The sequence below is a fragment of the Mastigoproctus giganteus genome, chromosome 3 (genome assembly GCF_048544385.1).
Source record: "Mastigoproctus giganteus isolate SK-2022 chromosome 3, ASM4854438v1, whole genome shotgun sequence".
NCBI classification, from domain to species: domain Eukaryota; kingdom Metazoa; phylum Arthropoda; class Arachnida; order Uropygi; family Thelyphonidae; genus Mastigoproctus; species Mastigoproctus giganteus.
The window spans coordinates 90,990,240-91,013,035 of NC_143577.1; the positions used below are offsets into that span (position 1 = coordinate 90,990,240).

A 22,796-nucleotide genomic window follows, 5' to 3' on the forward strand; every position below is an offset into this window, starting at 1 on the left:
ACAAGAACTGAATCATGGCTAGAAGACTCGAATCGAAATTTCCAGCCTAAGAGTTTCTTATGTAGATCTTTTGAGTTGAAAATTATGAGTAAGAATACATTAAACATTGTTTTAATAATTTAGTCGGAGACAATTAATGTTGAATAATTAAAATAAATCGCAATAAGTATAAAATAAAGTAAATGTGGGTAGGATGACCATTAACGGGTGGAAAAGACATGGGTTCAAATCCCGTCAATGATGCCAGGATTTCTGATAAGCTTTTTTTTTTTTTACAATGTGGCTAAGTTAGTCACTTTCAGGCAAGGATAGCACAGTTTTCGTCCAGCAAACAACCAAATCTAACACAGAGTACCGCAATTTATAGAGAGAATATACTGATGCCTCATAACCATGGTTGTTTTTCGATTAACGCATGCTTCATACAGTCCAGGTTTCCAACTACCTAAAGCATGCTGTGGGGATGAAGCAGTCAGCTAAGTGTGGCGTATTGTAGTTGTTATGGAAAGATGGATGAGCTCTGAGGGTTTGATGTGGGATTCTTCAGTGACAAACATCCCAGAAATGAGGAGAGTTGATGCAGCCAGTAATAGGTTTTTTGGTAGTAGTCAGTTTTCTTTCTTAATCTTTCATTTTTAGTTGTTTAATTCAGGGCTGCTATAATGGTGATAATGTGTATGTCATTTGTGAGGCTGTGCCTGCATGCAAGCATCCTGTTCATCCAATATTCATCAATGAATGCTTCAGAGAGTGGATGCAGAAGCTGAATTCGAGATCTTGGAAGCATACAGGACTGAAGGATGAATCATCCTATAAACGTATTTAATCGAATTTGCAGGGTCTCCAACGTGACCGTAGGTTAGAATGACTATAAGTAAGAATATTTGTAGCTATTTTGCACATTTTATGAATTTACAGAATTTTATGGTTAATTATAGGGCATTTTCAGCACACCTTAAGTGGGGCTGGCGGAGGAACCCAAATCGACCTGCAGTTCTTTTTAAAAAAATGAGTATGTCTACGAGGATAGTCTCTTTTATAAAGACCGAAGGTAAGTTTTTTGTTTTTCTTGTTATTAAAATAATATTAAACTAACAGAAAGAGAAGAACACAACCCTTTTTTTTTTTTTTACATTGTTGAACACTTTAATGGGTCAGCCTTCCATCACTGCGCTCCAGTCAATTTAAATGGAGATAGGCTTTACGAAGTAGGCAATGAACTTGGCGCTCGCGAGTACCAGATTGGGAATCCTTGAACTACAGGATATAGAATAGCTCCAGACAGTTGTTGAGAAAGATAATTTAAACTGAATGAAATTGTTCTTACTTCAGCCATTATCAGTACATCTATTGAACTAAATCAATATAAATTTCCAGCAAGTTGGATACATATAAAATGAACATTTGTATCTTTGGGATTCTACTCCGGTCATACGAAGCTACTTTGTTCGCATTTTTGTTTGTTTTAAGTTGAAACTGAGGCATCTAAGATTATGAGGAGCCGGTATGCATGTCTGTAAATTTCATGTATCGTATAGTAGGTGTGGCAATTTTGCAGGATAAAAAAGCCGAGTTTCGGGGATTAAAAACTGTGCAACCCCTCATTTGAATCAAAGTAACTGTACGATGTGAAAATAAATTAAAAGATTTTCTTTGTCGAGACAGAATTGGAACTCAATCCTTCTCCACTTGATATGGAAAGCTGAGCCTCTAGTTCAGATGCAATTCAATAAATATGAAGGCATATAAATTGTCAGAAACTAATGAATAAAATTGTTGACCATTTCCTAGGTCGATGCTGTCGAAGATTCAAGGCTACAAAGAAATATTAGCGGATGTAATTTTCTCTTCACATGATCAGAGTATTTTCATATTTTTGTATAATACTAAACACGCTCAATGGCATATTTAGGAATTTCCATATTTTTATGACCGTGAAAGTGTTTATAATAAAGTGTATATCTCTATTTTCAATTTATAGAAGGAATAATCTAATTCGCGCCCTCCTCAACTTTCTTCTTCGTACCTGCCTAACTTTTCACCGATTTAACTCTTATAATAAAACCGTTACAGAAGGCCAAATAATATTCTGTGTTACAAAAAGGACAAATAATTTGCATAAGTGAGATTGCTTTGCATATTTTTATAAATCAGATTTTCTATAGGCATCTCAGTTTTGTAATGTTCAAAAATTTGCATTTTTGGAGATAATTCCAAACCCCTATTTAACTAAGTCATTCACTTTTGGGTACCATATTTGTATTACGTGGATACTGAAGAAGAAAGCCAGGAAGACCTCGTAATGGTAACTAACATTTGCATTGTTCATTAAGGTAACAAACTCTACAGTCAGTGTCAATGATCGCTTACACTGGTCTGTAAATAAACCTTTAAATAAACTACTACTACTACTACTTTCTGAAACGAACTTTAGCGTAGGCCCATGAACATGTGAATGAGAAGTGCTGAATTTGGTCTGGAGGTTGAAATTCAAAGTTCAAAAGTGTGTCTTTGTTAGTAAATAAGGTTTGGTTTGTAGAACATTAAAAGCAATGTTTATTGAATCAATGTGGCTATTACATTGAAATAAAAATTATAATTAAGAAAAACATTTTGGTAAACTTACCATAAAAATCGCAAATATGATTTTAAACGGACAAATCGTTAATGAATTTCATCTTTCCTAGTATAATGTTTTTCGCAAATAAATGCTATTCGCAGAGTAGATATTGGCGTGTAGTAAAAGTTAAATACTGCCAAATTCTCTTACTTTTAAGACGTGAGTAGAAATCTGAGTTCGCATGATTAATCGTGTGAGGAATTATGCGGACCCTGATCGCGCTTTCAATATGCTTACTTTGATTTCGTAAATCAATCAAACTTTCTTGACAGTTTTGGAGCCAAAAGAATATCAGGCCAGGTCAGACGGGCCGGATTTACGCATAAACATCTGCTTATAGCGCCAAATAATTCTGCACATTCACTGCTAAAGATTGTAGCATTTGGAGTAGGAAATTGCATCTATCATAATTTGGTCATCGAGCAACTGCGCATATTATCCTAATGACAAAGCATTATATTTAGGTCTATATTAATAAAATACATGTAATTAGTATACGTTTAATGAAAAACACAGTGGGCACGCTTAATTTTTAATGGGATTCTTCATTAGGATAGTGTGAATATGTGATAAAGCGTGATATAAATGAGTGGAATTATGGGGAAAAAAAACTGTGTACTAATGAACATTGTATACGAGTACAAGCAAATTAATATTAAATTCATGCCGGTTTATTTACCACCAAATTTATTTAAAATACACTAATGCAGAAAAGACTCATGAAATTCAGACTATCTTTTCTCCATCTGAACTGCCTTGTACAGTAGAAAGATTTTCCTGTGTCATCCGTCATGAGGTGAAGCAACTTTTACAGGGGAACAATCTAAAATTTATTCTCAATAATGTAGGAGTTCAGTTTTCTATTAATTCTTTTTCTTTCTTTCCGATCCTTTTTATCACTTCGCTTTCGTTATTTATTTACTTACTTTTTTTTCACAGCTACCGTATGTATCTATCTTTCTCTCCGTATGTTTTTCAGTCCCTCTCACTCTTTGTCTATCTATCTTACAAAGGCGAGCTTGTTTGTATATTTTTTTACCCCTCCGTCCACAGAAAAATACCGTTTTTAGTGCGTATCGATAAGTTCGCATAAGTCATCTCTAAGCGACGAGACTTTCTGGCTTCAGCACGCTCGTGATGGCAAGCATTACCTGCGAGCAAAAGAACGAGACATTATCAAGCGGTTTGTTAACCTTCCACAAAAACGCCCAACAGGCAATAAGTAACTTTGCTTGGTTCAGAAAACAGCCTTCAAACACAGCACCCGTACGATAATAGTAGATGGACTGAGGTTAATCACTGGCTTTTGGTTCGTGCATCTCTCGAGACTTGCGGCAGGCAATCAGGCGAACTTCAGACTTTGATGGCTAAGCCATATGGCCTGCTCTCATCATTTCTTGCAGGCCTTTCTTTATTCAGCAAAAGGGTATGGTCGAAGACGGCCTCTAATGCATTCTTACAAAAAGTACATTTTTTTTGCTCTAACCTAAGGGGAGAAGTTGAATTTGACACGCTGACTAATGGTCCAATTTGCCTTCTCTCTGTCTCTAATGCGGTTAGTAATTTGAGTTCTTAGCCACACTCGGATCTCACACACACCTCCTCTTTGTCTGCGGCGGCAAAGTCGATTTTGTGATGAATAGCGATACACGAGACAAGTGCAGATTGTCGTCTTGGAAATAAAATATGGCAGGAGGAGGCGCGCACACACACATGCACGCACACACATATAAAAAGTTAGGTCTTTTTTTTTGTTAAGTTGAAGTTAGCGAAGTTAAAACAGCACATACTTAATGGAAACCCGGCATTTATTTAATGTTCCAGGGAATTAGAGTAATGTGATACTTTAGAACACTCTGTTTAGAAACTCGATACTGAGTGTAAAAGAGAGAAGGGGGAGTGCGAAGAAAAGATTAAAAGGCCCCCAGTTTCCTAAAACTGTTTTAATGTTTTTAATACTTAGCATTATTAATATGAATTTAGTTTTAAGAGCGGGGAAATGTGCGAAAATTTCTTAAAATTCCACACCGGGAGAAGATTAATGTATAGTCTTTCCTGGTAAGAAGAAAAAGAAGATTTCGCTGAAGAAAGTGATCAAATCCCGTAGTTATTTGCCCCTTAAGAAGCTTCTACTAATCATATTTTTAGAAAAAAAATAAGACATAGAGGTTAAAATATATCTCAAGAAACTAAAACCAGAATAATTATTCATGCGTTCAATCATTCGGTGAATAATTAAAAAAAAACAAAAAACAAGAGCATCCATGAAATCAATTATCAGAATTACCATCCATATGCTACAACTTTATTTGGTTTATTCTTATAAATCGTAATCAATAATGAATTTCCGAAGACACATCTGTTGTAAAAAATCTCACGAGTGCTATATTTAGCCTTTCCTCTTAATTCTGTATTTCTCCATGACTTCATATACTATGTAGTGCAATTTATTAATTTATTCTACCTTGTTTAATAACACAAGTTCTATACCCAGTGTTTTATTAATTAAATATTTTACTGCATCTAGTAAAATTAAAATCATTTTGTACATGAATGTACGTGTTAAAATTGGCATGATTTCAACACTAGAACTAATATATATATATGTATATCAAACTCGATGAAAAAACAGGTGTCCATGGCTCACAATAATTTAAAGTACAATTTCCAAAATTATCGTATAAAACTTGAAGACAAAACAGAAATATTAGATATTATTTATTTATCCATTAATATATTTTTAATATTATGCATATGGATTTTTAAAACAGGAAAAAAAAACATCCTTGGCCACTAAACCAACCATGAATCAGTAATATATTTCTCTTATAAAATTTTCCAGTCTTTTCATTTTTAAGAAAGTTCGAGTGGTGAATGTAAAATACACGTTTTGCATTTTGCATTTGCGTTTCCAGCTGAACTGTGAATCCACATATTATATTTGTATGATCCATGCAAAAAAGGATGAATAAATAAGATGGGACACCTAACCGCGTGATCAGCTTTTAGGATAACAACGCCTTAAGTAAATTGAATGAATACGTTAAGCTACTCCTTCGAAGGCGCATGTATCAACGAAAAATTTCTATTAAATTTCGAGAAAAAATATCACAGATGAAATACAGACCAGCAAATACGCATTGTACTTGTTTCGTGTGAAATACTTATATGGTAAGATTCCACCATAGTGAAATTCATGTAATTTTCATATATATGAACTGTATTACCGCACTGCGTAGAACCCATCCATATAAATAAGCAAATGATTCTTTTATATTTTATGGACATTAACTTGTCATTAACTGGTTCATAATTTTCGATTATTTCCCAACTGGTAATTCCTTTGGAACATCGACTGCTCTTGTCATAGCACTTCAGTTTAAATAACATTCTAATAACATTTATGATAACTGCGTGAAACTTTGCTAACCAGCAAAACAGCATCAATTTGTTTAAATTCAAAACAGCATCAATCTGTTTTGAATTCAGCTGAAAACGTGAAAAACAAGAAAAATGCGAAAAATAAAGGAAAGGAAATATGATAACGAGGGAATAAAAATCTTGAAGTGATGATGGTTTTAATTATTCAATGACGATTCAGTCTGACATGAAATTTTCCATGATACACGATTTAGAGGATCTTTGCTAGAAGAAGAAGAACATCGTTATCCCTCCATACGAGATCATGGTTAGATGGCATTTGAAATATTGTATTCGGGTTTGCAGACAGCAGCTAAAAGTAGACAGAAGTTCTGGAGAGGATTGAGAGAAGGGCGACCAGATGAGTAGAAATCGACGCACATGAAGAACCGCTTAAGAGGTGTGAGTTGCATCTATGGGAAGATCTGAGTGAGGTTTAAAAGGCACTGAAGGGATTTAATAAATTGAAGAAGGAAGGCTGCTATAAACGAGACCAGAACCAGGTGGTACTAATTTAAAATCTGAGGGAGTAACACAAGAATCGATCGCATGGCTTACTCCTATGGGCAGAACGAATACTGGAGTGAGTTGCCTCCCAACTTGGCAGAGGTAGGGAGTCCGACTAAGTTCAAAGCAGAATTAGATTGTTAGGTTGTGGGAATGGAAATAGCACGAAAATTCTGCTTAATTTACTTATTATTTTTTTCTAATGCAGGAAAAAAGTCCGCTTCTTTACGTCATTTGGCCTTAATAAATTATGCAAGGAAGCTGATTTAATACTAAAGAAGAGAATGATCAAGAGAAAAAAAAGAGGCCGAGGGTGTTGTATTTGTTACTAAAAAAAGATTGCCTGGATTCAATGTCCGAAAAGAATGGGTGCATGAAATTATTTGTATATTTATGGACTTTGTGTGTTTGTTTGTGCGCGTGCATGTGTGTAAGAGGAAGATAAATTTGTTGTCTATTTCCAATATGCACAATAGCAGCGGAATTAATTTGTGTCTTTTATTTCCCAAGTACTAATTAATAAATACACGCTTAATATATTTAGAGAATTTTGTGTAATTCACCAAATAAAATTGCAATTCATGATTATTCCGAGTAGATTCTCTTTCAGTTCTCTTTTATTAATTTTGTTCTTGATTTTTGGCATGTTCCAAACATGATTTTTTTAAAGCGTGTTTGATAGCAATTCAGTAAAACAAATTTTGCGACATTCTTCCTCTTTCTAATAAATATCGTCAAAGAGTAGCATTTTTTTTTATATAAATAATACGTAGGCAAATTTTAATTCAACTGTGGAAGAGCTATAAGAATGTGTTGTGGTGATCCTAGTCTTTCTCGTTCAAACTGCTGCTGAAATATCCAAAGGATACAAAAAAACTTATTTTTTTATAAATAAAGATTTCAAGAAATATTTTTCTTTCTGAGAGTTAGAATAGGTTCCGTTGAAGATTTTTATTGGTAAAAGTTTCATGGAAATGTCAATTTTTTTAGAAATAAAAAAAAAAGTATACTTTTTCGAAGACAACCACGGTTTGCTGAAGAAATCGGCACCGATGTTTCCTGATGGGGAGGAGAAACAGATCGGCAGTCCACGTCCTGCTCCAGCTACAGCGACTATATCTGACAGGAGAATTAAGTGAGTCAGCCTTCTCAATTCCCCCTTAAATCTGGACACGGTGGTTCTGCAACCTCCAGTAAATCCTTAGGTGTCAGTTTAGAGTGACACTCGGAGCTGGGGGTGCGCAAGATAGGGCCGACATGACACCGCCGCTGGCCACTTTTGACAACTCTAACGTCAACTGATGGACAGGAATAGGGTCGTTTATCAATATACGGTGTCATTTGAAACTTCTGCATACATAGTTTTCGTTTGATAGTTTCATATAACCACTTTTTGGGGGTTTACTTCGTGTAGTGCAACACCTCTGAAAAATTGAACGGAATCGAAAACCCATTGTAAGGTGTTTAACTGACAAAGTACCAAAATACATTTCAATATGTTAGAATTTTCTTTTTCAGACTTGCATTCCATGTAATATAAGCCATTGAATATGTTCTTATTTTACTACTAAAATTTTTTACTGACGGTCTGTTTTAGCTCTGAATTTTATTCATGCACTAGGTCTTCGGAATGCTTCATATCGAATAACTGTAAATTGAAGGCCGAGAAAGAAATTTCTATCGTTTTGCCCTTGTTTTTAACTTGAAATATTTGCGCTAGTTCGGTAACAGAATTATATTTCTTGAATAGTAGTACCTTCATTAGTATATTCTATACTTTATTAGTAGAATATTAATCTTAAGCGATCAAGTATGCTGTTATTAATCAAATATCTGCATTTAATTCTATATTATGTCGTATATTTATTAGGTGCACTGACTCGTTTCATGAAATGGAGAGTTCTTTCAGTAATAGCGTAACGCGTCTATATTTTGCGATATAAAACAGCTGGAGTACGTTGGAATATAAATTATAAATATTAGTATTAATGGCTTCCAAGTAATAACAGTAAGCGTATTATATCTATAGAAGTGTGGATTCACTAGCCGTTTTGCATGTTATGCGGGCTGAAATACCCGAATAACTCACGTGGGAGGAGCCCTACACCATCCGCCAGAGATTGGCCATCTAAAGCCTCTAATAAAAAGAGAACTTTAGAAATTTCTCTAGTCGCGACGGGAATCGAACCCCAAATTCTCTAACCGAGCGGCCGGCAGCGATGTATCTTGCCAAATACACTGCCATGGAAGGCCGATACGTAAGGATGCAGTATTTGTGAAATTCAGTGCGAGAATGAGCAAGAGAATCAGCTCGTTGATGCAAGAATCAAGTGGAAGCTGACTAGTCTTGTGCAGGGTAACAGAGACTACAATCAGATCAGAAAACCAATTACAACAGTGCGAACTAAAGAGGCATTTCCGGACTCACAACCTATTAGCTGGGTATGATAGACGACGGCCGTATTGGGTTTGATTCCTCTCAGCAAAATACAAGAAGTTTCGGTTAGATTGGGGTCAGAAACAACAACGCTGCACAATGAAGTACTGGAGAGAACATTGCCTGGTCAAAGGAATCCAGTTACATGCTGTGATAATAAGAATATGGCGAAAATCGCATGAGTCTATAGACCCATCCTGCAAAGTGTCAACAATCGCAAGCTGGTGGTAGCCGTGTAACGTTGTGGGGAGTTCTATCTTGGTGTACATTGGGTTCCTCGATGCCAGTGGATAAACATCTGAATGCCACAGGTTTCCTGGTACTTCCAACAAAGCACATCCCATCTTTTGATACTTCCCAGTCACGCCACCAGTTCTAAAAGGGTCTTACAGGTCGTATATTATTAAAGAATTATTATCGTGACAGTGGAAGAGTCTTCATAAAGTTAATTATCCAAATTCCGGTTATTCGACGTTCAGTTTTCATGCCAGAGGGGATAGAGGGTGTTAAGATGCATAATGCTTTAACAACAGCTAAAATAATTGATTTATTCATATTTTCAAAGCCAATATCAATTGATGTTTGAATCTCGTTGATAACTGGAAACGAATTTATAGAATTTTTCATAAAGTGCTTTGTAATTTGATATGAGAAATAAATAATAAGTTTTTTGGTAAGAAAACTCGAGTTTCTCACCGGAAAAGTACACAACTAATCTTCAACACGTGCTTAATTTACAGACTGAATGCACAATGTAGTGGACAAGTTTGTTATCTCTTCTGGCCCTTGAGGCGTTAGTCGTCTCTTCTTAGAGAGTATTCCAAAGAAAAACACCCAACCAATTATATCTCGATTATCCATCTTGAATTAGCTTTAGGGGATTTTATAAAAATAGAACCTTGCACAGCTTTACTTCATTAACCCATCGTAATCTGTAAAACAAAATAATTCAAGATGACTCTCCCGATTTTTCAAATCATTGTGAAAAAAGCAATATTTATGTATTGAAAATCAAGTTATACTTCAACAGTACTCTAATAGAGTTAATCGTTGAGAGGGGAAGAGATAATTGTTGATTTATTAGGGGCACTGACTCTTTTCATGAAATGGAGAGTTCCTTCAGTAATAGCGTCTATATTTTGCGATATAAAACAGCTGGAGTACGTTGGGATATAAATTATAAATATTAGTATTAATGGCTTCAAAGTATACGTTCATAACAGTAAGCGTATTATATCTATAGAAGTGTGGATTCACTAGCCGATTTGTATGTTATGTGGGATGAAATATCCGAATAATTTGAGCTTGGCAGCTTCTAATTTTCAGGGAATTGGAATTTTTCCAAATACAGAAGGTAGAAGGAAGGAAAATAAATGGGGAAGAAGAAAATTTTATTCAGTGAGTCTTAAGGTAGACTATTAACAGATTTGGCTAAGACACATAATCGGACTAGTTTGGAAGAAAGAAATGGAAATTAATTCAGAATAACTGTGCCCGGGAAAATATCTCTAGAAAAGGCAAGCAAAAACTAAATGTCTGTGACAGTGAGTGAAGTTAGTTTGTAAGAGAGAAATCATCAATAACCTGGATGTATTTGTGATTTGTAAAGAGGTAGTGTATCTGGTTAAAAGGAAAGTAACACGCGAGCCAAAGATAAAGTCTAGTTAGGCCAGTTCACAAATACAGAAGCGACTATGGACTCATCATGTACACCCATCCGTCCGACTTGATAGAGTAACTGGAATTCCAGTGATAGACAGAGTGATAACACAAATCTTCGTTCTTTTAGAAAGAACATATGTCTTGTCTATCTATTCAATTTCATTAAAATTTATATTTGTATTTGCCTATCCAAAAATATTCAGTCTATCCAATTTCATTTAAATGGGATAAATAAAAACTCCGATAACATGTTTATATATATATATATATATATATTTATCTGGTGTTATTTACTTATCTATATATGTACACTATCCTATCACGAAATAAAATGGTTAAAGTGAACCGAGCGTTTTCCTTGGAAAACGTTATGGTGGAGCTCCAGATGTTCACAAGAGCCCATAAGTACGTTCCACAGTTTATTGGAATTTGTGCAATATGGATTTTCTTAGCCGAGCTGTTGTTCATAAGTCCCACATAACACCAATGAACACAACAGGTCGTTATGAAGTGTCTAGTCCATCGTTCTTGGACCATGAAATAGTGGAAGCAAGTTCTATAGAGCTATGCGCCACGTTCCAGTCTTCGAATCAGATGGCCGATTGGGAATATGAATAATGCCTGAGAATGTCATCTACCACAAAGTACTGAGCTGCAATCAAGTTTGGATGAGGGTGAGGATCATGATGGTTCAGATTCGGACAGTTTGTCGTATTGCCAAAAACCATCAATACTAATATATTGGGTGAAATTTGTGTATTTTGAAATTTATTTTGGACAATAAATTCACTTCATGACTATTCACGCGGTCATTAGCGTTTTCTAAAATTATTTATTAATATTCCTCCAGTTCAACAATAAATCTCAGATTTTTTCCATCCATTCCCAAAAACAAAAAAAAAAAAAAAAAAAATTCATCCATCGGTGTTGAACTAGAGCTTCTTTTGGGCTTCTATGCTAACCCACGTCTGCCAGCTCATCTGTTCGGAAAGTTAATGCTAAAACAATTTTGCACAGAAATTGCGAAGTGCGATGGAGTCACGACAGAGTTACATTCCCTACGGGAAATATAACATTTTGGCGCTTTTCTGAGTTCATCCTATCTTGTAAAATAAAATATATGAACCGGAAAATTCTGTTACACATCATTGGAAATCATATTGTCACTTTGGGTTCTTCCCTACGTTTTCTTGGCGGTCTTGTAGTTCCGGTAATGGCTATTGCTTCTGTTAACCACCACTAAACGCAATAAACGGCTTCATCTGACTAAATAATGTTCTTCAATAGGTTTTGCTGGACAGTATATACAAGTTAGGCTCAATAGAAACCCTTTGGAGGTTTCTTGTGATCTTCGGTCCTATTAATACAGTCATCATTCTATTAAAAAATAATTGTTTCGCTAAGCGAAGAATGCCTTCAATATAGAGTTCTTTCAGCTGCTAATGAAACCAACCTAACGGAATGGTGTTTCTCCCTTACCGTTCTTCTGGAATAGAATGAATGATGGACTTGCCATTCCTGAACTGATGGTTCAGTATGTTACCACGGCTTCATGGACACATACTGCTGCTTATCCAGCAATGATATTAGCAGGCTTTGTGTCTAGGCGGGATTACCATGTTTTTGCTTATCTAGTTGACGGCCAACCTTCACTGAACAGCATGCGCCAGACCATCGTTTTTTCCAGAAGAATTATAATAGTTGTTCTGGAAAAAAAAAAATTAAAAAGCATGAACTGCTGCTGCAACACCGCCCTAACCCCGCAGTAAAATTCCTGCTTAACTGCTCTCTGCCCCCAAAAACTGTAACAGCTCTGGTGTTGTTTAGCTGTTTCCGGAATGTGACATGTTATAATTTATGACCTCCAAAGTCACATAGCTGATAACCTGCTCTGATACACAAGAATAACCGACACCTTTCTCAACTCTGCTGATGGATATATGGGATGGGGTAAATTCTTACGCGTCATGTCCTCAATTGGTTTCTATCAAATCTCCCTTCGCGCATGTGTATTTATTGTGCTCGTTTATGATATAATGGTTATAGATACCTACTGAATATAATCAGTTTTTATTCTATCCATACACACACCTCTCCATTTCAACTTATTTACTAAAGTGGAATGTCGTTGGGATGACCTAATAAAGGAAAGGCCATGCCACGTATTTATTTCTGTTAATAATATGTCAGCTGCTTTGGAAGTCACATTTGTGTACCCTACACCTATTGTAATTAAAATTTTCGTAGATTTGAATCCATTGTAGAAATGAGAGTACAAAATATAACTAAAAAGAATCTTCAGTTTGAACGAGATCATCACGATACTAATTTCAGTCAAATATATATAACTAAGCGCGGATTATCTGCTGATCTTGTACGTGTTTATGACCAAAAGAGGTTTGTGGTGCGTTATATCAACCTAAGTACTTCTCAAGTCATCTCTGCTTATACATTCACTCATAATTGTTATCGTATATACTTGCTTAAGAGTATAATTAATAGTGTTAAGAGCACTTAAAGATTAATGAAGTTCTAGCCAAGTAGGCAAGATAACAAAGAATAATAAACGCTAAGTATCCAGCTCTTTTCGAGGCCTTTCCAAAGAGTGACTTGATTACGCAAATGCCACTTCATTGGGATAAAATGCGGAGGAGCAATTAGCCCCATATTGTTCTACTTTCGGAGCAATAAGCCCGAGAGAGAGAGAGAGAGAGAGAGAGAGAGAGAGAGAGAGAGAGAGAGAGAGAGAGAGAGAGAGAGAGAGAGAGAGAGAGAGAGAGAGGCACACGAAATATTTTCTCGCTAGATTAATTATGTAGCTTTGCTCTCCGATCCAGAGATGGAGTCTGGAATAAGACAATCGCTGTGTTATCTCTAGATGTGTTGCATCAGGCTTAATTAAGAGAAATGACGCGCTGCCTCAGCAGAACTACGACGTAGCACTCTTCCATGACCCCTACCTCACAAAGAGCTTTCTTGTAGGTCTCTATTCTCGTGCCTGTCTGCCTGCCTTCCAAACAGTACTCTTAACAAAGCGAGCCACTGTTTTTGCACCAAGTGAATCATTCAGATATATCTATGGCAGGAGAAGGAGGAGGTACACACACACGCACGCACACACGATGCACTCAAGAAAAAAGAAACGTTGCGAACTTCAGGGCTGAAAGTGGATGTCAGTGTCATATTGTGTGCGGCAAGCGCTCTGTGAAGCTGCTTCCATCTCCGCATTGGCTTCGGCCCAGCTAGAAGCAGGTGAAAAATGACGGTGCTAATTTAGGATCGTCCCCCGGCGATAAATCATGTCAAAGTTATCGCCGGCATTTCAGTGTAATGGGCGAAAGGCTTTTACCTCTCCTGGCCTCCATCAATCATTGTTTGGGTTGCCATTTGGCCAAGCGATTTTTCATTGTTTCGGCGAAGTGGCAGAACCTTTAACTTATCCTACAGCGTCACTAAATTGATTGAGACCAATAATTTGCAAAAGGTTTGGCAAGTGAAGACATGTCCAAACAAAACTATTTTGCCGTCGTGCCATCTGCCGCTTGGAGAAGTGTTAAGAGAGAGGACTAATCTCATCACAATGATGCGAGGCGAAGTAAAACTCGCGGAATTTAATTCTGATCAAGTATCATTGCTTTTAAAGACTCGTACAAGGAAACACTGCATAAGCCCACCGATCCACCCTTTCTAAAATGACTCACGAAGTACGCAAGGTTAAAAGGTCGAATGACTTTAGTTCAGATCAGCCGTGATTGTATAGGAAGCTGTGCAGTCTTTTTTTTAAACTGAATTTTGTCGTGGAAAGCAAATTTCAAAAAGGGAAATTAGTGCAAAGTGTCTCAATACTTATGAGATTTAAATATTTCGTAGGGAAAATATTTAAGTATTGATCCTTAAGAACATTTGTTTTCAGCGCAATTTCAGAAAACGTCCATTTCATCTCAATGGTAAATAAAATGAAGATAAAAAATCTTAGAGCTGCAGTTATATTGAACGTCTTAAGGTCTAAATTTTCAGTTATTCACAGTGAGATGGATTCCTGCTATCTGATTGAATAATACAATAATGCAAATGAATTCCCTCACTACTGAAGTCTAATCGATATCGATATATTAGTTCTCTGAATAATATGTTGTATTCGTTCTTAGGAAGTTATTTGAAAGGTAAATTAGAAATACTGTACAACTTAAGAGCTGTTTTTACCATCATTATCTGCAACAAAAATCATACTTATGATTTTCATATTTATTATAAATCACACTTACGATTACACCTGTATATAATAAAGATAAAAATCGTACTAAAAAAGAATTAACGGTTAAAAACAAATTCTCGTGAGGAGTTAAATTTTTTATTTATTTGTATTAAACTTCTAATAATTGTAAACCAATTATCGTCCCTTGCCCAATAACTGTTGTTATATTTTCCTTCTCGTGGAATGTTCATGGGTTTATGTCCGAAATTATCATTATAATTTTATCATCGAAAATGACGTTTTCTCCAGTATTTCAAATATTAACATTTTCACTTTGAAAGAATGCTAGAGTTAATAATATCACTTTGGAAACTGGAACCATTTGCATACGTACTAAAATAAACAAAGACGCCACTGTTTTGGAAGTTAAAGTTGTGAAGAGTTTAAGTCAAAGATTTTTTCCCCCTTAGAATGCTTCCCTTTCTTTCCCCGAAAGTCAGCTCTTCTCTAGCATACTCAAAAATCAACTAAAGTATTAAATATTCTGTCATCAGAAAGTACCAGAGTCATGGGATAATTTAAATAAGATAACTCTATTTCGATTCGCTATTTACACCGATGGCCAATAAAATCTTATAAAATAAAATGTATAAATTCAAACCATAAAATAAAAGGTTTCAAATATATAAGTAAATTAAACTGTAGAATTTTCTAGAGCCATTATGATCTCTTCCTCGGTGATTACCAATCCAATACACAATGCCAACTTGCATATACCCATTGGTGAGTGAAGTAAATGCAAATTTCGATACCGGTCATGAGCCGTGGTGACATTGTTTATAGACATTTTAAATTATGTGGGGGAAAGGGTCAGAAAAGGGTCTGAATAGCCCTGATATTGTGCCAATGGCCATAGCTGCGTAGCGAATCAACTGCTAATGTCGGATTTATACTAACACCACACTGGATTTTTAGCACTGTTATTTGTAAGATGTTTATAAATATCATCAAGCCGTTTCCTTCTGTCCAACCAATTCTAGCTTATACCAGCTAAATGTTGTTTCTTCCAGAAATGTCGATCAATTACAGAACAGTTATAAATGAATATTCCTCTGATTTATCTTTTTAACGAACAGCATAATGTGGGACATAATTTATGAGAGCTTTGTATACTGAGAATTTAAATGCTGTAAAATGGGTGACATTGGGCAGACTTTTTGGAAGAACAACAATAAATTTATCCATTCGAAGCGGAAATTGTAAACGGTGTGATAAGTGGAGGAGAGAAATACGACTAAGGATCCCCCATATAAATCACCATGGTATTCCCTTCAATGCAGCCTCATAGAAAACGTCTTGTCCTCGAATTCTTTCATCCCTGAACCAATCCTGGAAATCCTGTTTTGTATCTTTTACAATTACTCTTTTGGTTTTTGTTGACTCTCCAAAATGTTACATTTTCTCCATCTGAGTCAAGGGGAAAATTTTAGTCTTGGTACAAAAAGAAACCATAAGTAGATAGACCTAAAAGCACAGATGTTTGGGATGCAAGGCTATGTTGTTTAGCGCGGATTTGACTGCGATCCTTGCAACTTTGCAAGTTCTTTCTAAATGCATCGGCAGGTTTCATAAGTAGAGTCACAGTTGTTACGCTGAGTCATGTTATCTGTGAGATCACACAAAAATGTCATTGGAGAATGTGATGCTAATTTACTTGTTTATATGCATGATGGTGCATGAGACTAATTGGGTGTGGTTCTTAAGGATATGATATGTTCCGTTGAATTAACAACGTCCAATCAGGCTTTCCACGTTTCCTTAGAGTATTATGACGCCTCTCTTAATTAAATTCATAATACTTCTAAATGAGAAAACGATTTCATCGCCTCCTGGTATTGAAATTGCAGACCCATGATATTCATACCAATGATACGTTCAGTAGTGAACTTAAACAGGCCATCTTTAAATAAAAATCTACTGAATCACCCTCTAGACGCAGATGTTGTTCATTGCTCCACTGGAGGTTTATCACAATGATTGGCCCAACTCATTTTGGATTTAATGCCATGCAAATTAGCAGACGGAAAAATGGAATGGGTATTTTGGAGAAAGAACTACCTCAGGTAGCATTTAGCCAATTTTACGAACGGTATTAATATCTTTTGGTTACATTTTATTTTCTAATCGAGGGTGGTAAGTATCTGCAACACCACATGTCTATAATTGCTTATCTTACTTTTTTTCAGGATTGCAAGCTTTTGAAATAATAATTTCTAGCATATAAAGATAATCCTGTATTGAACAGACCCAGTTGATTAGTTGAGTGACTGAAAAAGGGGGTGAGGGCATGGCATCGTGTTGATCCACATAACAAAACCTATTAAAAGGTATGCTGAGACCACTGCAGAATTTTTACCAATGCAAGCATCAACCTCAATATAAATGATTTGAACGGATTAGAATAACATTTTCTTATTGTGCATCTGTTAATCATAATGTTAAAAATGTCGTAAATTCTAGTAGAGCTCTTTGTATGTGTAAATACATCGTCTTCCCTAACAAGAACTGCCTAAAAGAGTGTGACACCTTCAGTGTACTCACTGTTACTCAAATTGACTGGTGCAGGATAGTGTATCGCATCGTGTTTGGAGTAAGTTAAGACAGAAAATTTTCTCTAATTTGAAAGAGCTTATAATATAATGTGAATGGAATGGTTAGTATGCAGTGAGTCGACTTTTGACAGCATCTGTCACAAACTATTCATGTTTCCAGTAAAGTAAGCGCTATTGATCTGGTCTCAATTTTAATCTCTAATAATATGTCGTCTTCTAGTAGAAGAAGACATGATTGGGGAAAAATAACACTCTCGCGAGAAGCAAACTGAACCAATTATATTTAATTACACTGTTTAGAAGGAGAGGAATCGAAAAATTATTTTCGTTACCACAGCAACCAATAAATAAATAAATAGCGCCGATCGTTATCGAAGCATCGTCATGACTCGCTTTTTCTGTCTTTCCCCCTAAAATATGAGCATCTCCACATCCCATCTTTCCTCCCGGTGATAAATGGTTAAACATAACGTAGCACTTAATAAAAAATGATGACATTAAATTTCCCCAGTATCTTATGTGATAGCGTCCGACTGTACGGACTTAATTATATTGTTTCTGACACAAGGGGAGGATCACGGAGGAACAAAAGGCGGCTGCGATTCTGCACGACCGTCCACCATCAGTAATGAACTGGTTTCGGCCCCTTCTCTGGCACGCAACAGTCACCTCTTGTACGCTACTATTACTGTGTCTAAGTATCGGTTCCCATGATAAATTGGTGCCATTACGGCTGAAATTTATTCCCGACACCGCCTCTTCCTCATCATTTGGCTCAAGTGAGCTACGTATTATTCAAAGGAAAATAGCGTGTCTTGTATGCAAAAGACTTTTTCTTCCGAACAACATGCTACACAATGCACTTCTTTTAGGAAACAGAAGTATAATATAGATCTTTGGAAAAAGTGCTTTGCTCACACACTGCGGGTTCAGCGCTTCTTCTTCTGAGAGAGAGATAGAGAGAATTTTAGTTACTTTGTTGTGTGTAAACTTTGATGGAAGCTAAATGATGCAATCTATACTTGAGACTTTTATCGCATGCTTTTAGTGCTCCTTTCTTTATTTCCAGTTTATGTAAGCAGAAATGTCATCCACATTTCCTCACAAAAAAATTCTTTTAAGACACAAGATGACTTACATTCATTCGGGTCAAAAGCGGTACTAGTTTTAGAGCTAATACGATCATATCAGTCTTTCTGAAACAATATAGATAAAGGCTGCATTGACAGCTTTGGCGTATTTTCAAAGTGCTCTTTCTCATTTTTATGATGATATTGTAAAATATTAAACAAACGTTCTTAAATGACTTTGACAGTCCATCACATTAGTTGGTAACTGGGAATACCTTTCAAGTATCCGTTCGAGAAATTAAAAAGGTCGTTTTGGGGTAAGCAGAACATATAAGGAAAAATTTACTTTTAAATACGTTTTATTTCATTATCTGTAATATGTGAAGATTATTTATTTATTATTTTTTTAATAGCCTGTATTTCACATAATTCAAAAGAGGAAAATGCATACAAGGAACATAAGCTGAAACCTTTAAGTCGTAAGAGGGTACACTACTTAAAAATGGTTGAAATTCCGTGTCGTTCAGAACACTATTATAAGAATAAACATTCGGAAGACATTTAAAATTTTCCTTTTCTTATATACCCGCCATCTTTTATTTATGTATTAACCTTAAAATGCATGCGAGTGTTAAGAACTCGTGTCCCAGCCTGAAATTGTAAACTCCAGTCCCGAGTTAAGCTTAAGAAATTAAAATCAAAAGTCAAGTGGCATTAATTAGCTTTATAAATAGTACTTTTATCTATCCTACTCATCTGCTCTCGAAACAAGCTGCGCGCTACTGTGGCTTGTAAATATTTAATATGTTTTGGAAATCAATCCTACTTGCCACATGAACAAATACTAAGTAACCTAGACTAGTCAAAAAGGAAGTTAGATAGCTCCTATAGCTTTAATAGACTGGTTTATTTTTACATTACCATTGCACTAATTAGTTATAATCGACAGACCAGCGATTGTGAACCGACAATCGATACCTACCAGTGCCTCCACATTGGACATAAGTTTCCATCCTGTTAACTGCGTCATGCCGCATTGCTTTGAGCTCTAAGATCTCTGTGTTTGTTTTTATATCAGCTGAAGCTTCTCCCCGTTGGCCCCGTATTTTAATCATTCGTATATCTTGGAGCAAATCATCTATCTGCTGATTTGCATACACTTCTTATCATTCCTTATGAGTGCCGCAATTTCATTGTCACATAGTACATATACAAATTTGTACATATATTAGTATATATAAATATATTTGCATAATTTATATAATTATTATATAATTGCATATATTGTATTCTGTGGATCGAAAATCCAAATTTCAGGGAGTACAGATCATCCGTTCCTAAAATTAAGAGAGATATTTCCCGTCTTCAGTGGGCAATATAAATCAAACTCAACTCAAAGAGGATGCTCCAGCTTATTGAATTTTGTAATATGCATGCCCAATAATTTATATAGTGGCTTCTGATTATTTTTTGGACGCTTTCCTATAAATAAAATAAATTTTTCTTTCCTGTGTTTGAAAGAAAACTCATTGACATTACAGCTAATATTACAGTAAATATATGTACTTAATAAATAGCTTACTGGTCTTGCTAATTTTTAACGAGCATACGTATCAGAAGTTAAACTTTATATGTCTATGGATTGTGTCTATACATTACTTTAAAGAAGTTTCTAATTGTTTTGATAATTCTTCGTTTATGTTTAGTGTAAGGCACTACGTGTAAATTAAAGAATAAATAAGATGGTAAAAAACACAGAAGCTGCTTTCCAATCCCCACCCCTGCCCCGTATGAGTGTGACTCATACGATACGGGGGGATTGGAAAGGAGAATTTTCCAAACAAAGGCATGTTCGATTAACTAAATAAAATTTCTTGATATCAATGTTTCGTATTTGCACTGGGCTTCCTTTCTCTATACAAGTTGCTGTACTCCAGAAGCGAATAGTTTATTTCAGTTTAGGACTTTTCTGAGGAGTTCAATCCAAACATACGCGGCCTGTTTTTTTTTAGAAATTGTTCGTTTAATTTTTGCTATTATGTTTATCGTCATTGAATGAAGTTGTCTTATAACTGCACCTTTTGGATTTCATAATATAATGTCAATTGTTGTTGTTGTTAGTTGGTTTTTAGGAGCATTAGCAACTAGGGCCATATTTCCGGGGATATGCGGTGGTCATTCCCTGACCTTTCAACATCCTCCGTATTTGGTGGTCACGGGCTCGAACCCCGATCTAATCAAGAAGCGTGTGCTACACACTACTGCTCCTGTCCACATGGCTACGGAAGCGCCTATAATGTCAATAAACACACATCTACTCGATAATCGACATCACACCACATCAGGATGATGTGAGATTATGACTAATTCCAGAGTGCTGAGATTAGTCTGTCCACAAGTCATTGATTTTGGCACTAGAGATAAGAAGAGCATCCATCTCCTTGGCGAACAAAAACAGCCCAATGGAATAATATTTACTAATATTGTTAAGGGAACGGGCCACCAAATTCGACCCAGCTGCCTACAAGTGTTTTATGTACTGTACTTTCAAAACCCTGGAATAATGAGACCCAGTTTTGTTTGGAAGACATCCATGTGAAGGATTAGAGCCGCAATCCTTCACATGGCGGTTACACTGAATCCTCGACATATCCACATAAAAACATTTCGATCTCAAACAAAGAAAGGTCCACTCACTCGGCCATGAAACATATCACACACCAGATATTAGCTTTTTGGGCGTCTCCTATGTATGCCTCACATTGTAATGTGAAGATTTTCTGGATGCCAACTCTGTCTGTTCACTTTCACAGACAAATGGAGGATATTTTCGTCTAAAAATGTTTTAGGAAATTTATAATCAATCAGGAATGGCTATTTCAAAATTTGTCTATGTCGGTTGTTCTGTCATCTGGCATTATCCTATGCAATAGTTGCAGTTTGTCTTCAAGCTAATGAAAATACACATCTTGTGTTCGTTTAGGCGTAAAATTTGTAAATAAAGTTTGTGCTCCTTTTAACTGCAGTCTATCTTCTGAAAATTCTCTCAATTAAAAATTGTCCATGTAGGCCATTAACATGGGTTAGTGGTCTAAATGGCAGTTATTTCTTATAGGTTGTTCCTAACCTGATTATCCTTGGTAGCCAATTTGATTCGGGCTTGTATTGTGGCTCCTGAAGGTTAGTTCAACTCCAACTTGTTACACAGTGATGACACGAAACTTTTTAAAACGGCCAGGAATGAGGGTAGTGCTATATCTATGCGTTGTTATCGACATTTTCCTACCAGACAGCCGTGATCATCAAGGCGGCGCCTTCCCAGTGCCCGTCCATGCCACGAGGAGGCATGCCACATCTATATGATGACAAAGTCAACCCAGTTCGGCCACGAAGAGACTGTGCAAGAATATTTGCTGATGCTATCCAGCCCGTTAGGTGGGTTTGAAAACTGCTAGCTTGGGGAAAACACAGACTAACAAATTAGAAATAACAAATTAACAATAACCGCAGGCAGAAATGAAAGTGATTCTTGCACTGCTTCTATTGGAATATGAAGGATTATATTGGAACATGAAGCAGCCCGGATAGCAAGGTTCTGGAAATTTCAAGACCGATTGTGTGCCATCATGGAACAAGGAAATACATGGGCTGTGTTAGGGTAAAGAGCAAGAACAGATGCATCTATATTTGCATGTGCATGCGTGCTAGGAGCATAGTAAATAAATTTACGAATTTGAAGTGCTGGTCAAGAAATCAAATGCAGATATTGTTGGGATATCAGAGACGTGGTGTGACACAGATGTAAGGAATGCAGAATTGGAATTTGAGGACTAAAATGTGTACAGAAAGGATAGGAAGGGAGGATGGGTTATGCTGTTAGTTTAGAAACATGAAGTCTAAGGCAATGCATCAAGTTGACATTGGTGGACAGTGCAATGTTGGGTCAATTTGGTGCGAAATAATCACTGGGAAAGCAAAAATGAGGGTAGGAGCGTGTTATAATCCTAATGACTGTGATGAGTAAAATGAACTATACAGAGAAATAGAGTGCGCCAGTAAATCAGAATGTCTTATAATGGGGGATTTTAACTTCTCAGATATTGACTGGAATTTGTGAGTTGGTCACTCACACAGTAGCAAGACTTTAGTGGATTTATTGGAGGATTGGTTCTTATGCCAGCATATTAGAGAAACAACAAAAGAGATCAATACTCTCGACCTGATTATCAGCAGTGATTCTTCATGAAGATAAAAGATTCACTCCTTTGCAGGG

At 36.1% G+C, this 22,796-nt stretch overlaps 1 long non-coding RNA gene across 3 annotated transcripts in view; it reads left to right on the forward strand.

The window, feature by feature from the left end:
• LOC150088149 (uncharacterized) overlaps positions 1-22,796 on the forward strand; it is a 223,738-nt gene that overhangs the window by 128,045 nt on the left and 72,897 nt on the right. For 2 of the 3 annotated variants that reach the window (XR_016546782.1, XR_016546781.1), the window contains exon 2: positions 939-1,051. This is a non-coding gene — a long non-coding RNA (uncharacterized LOC150088149). The remainder of the gene's footprint in view (positions 1-938; positions 1,052-22,796) is intronic. The other variant, XR_016546780.1, reaches the window with a different exon arrangement.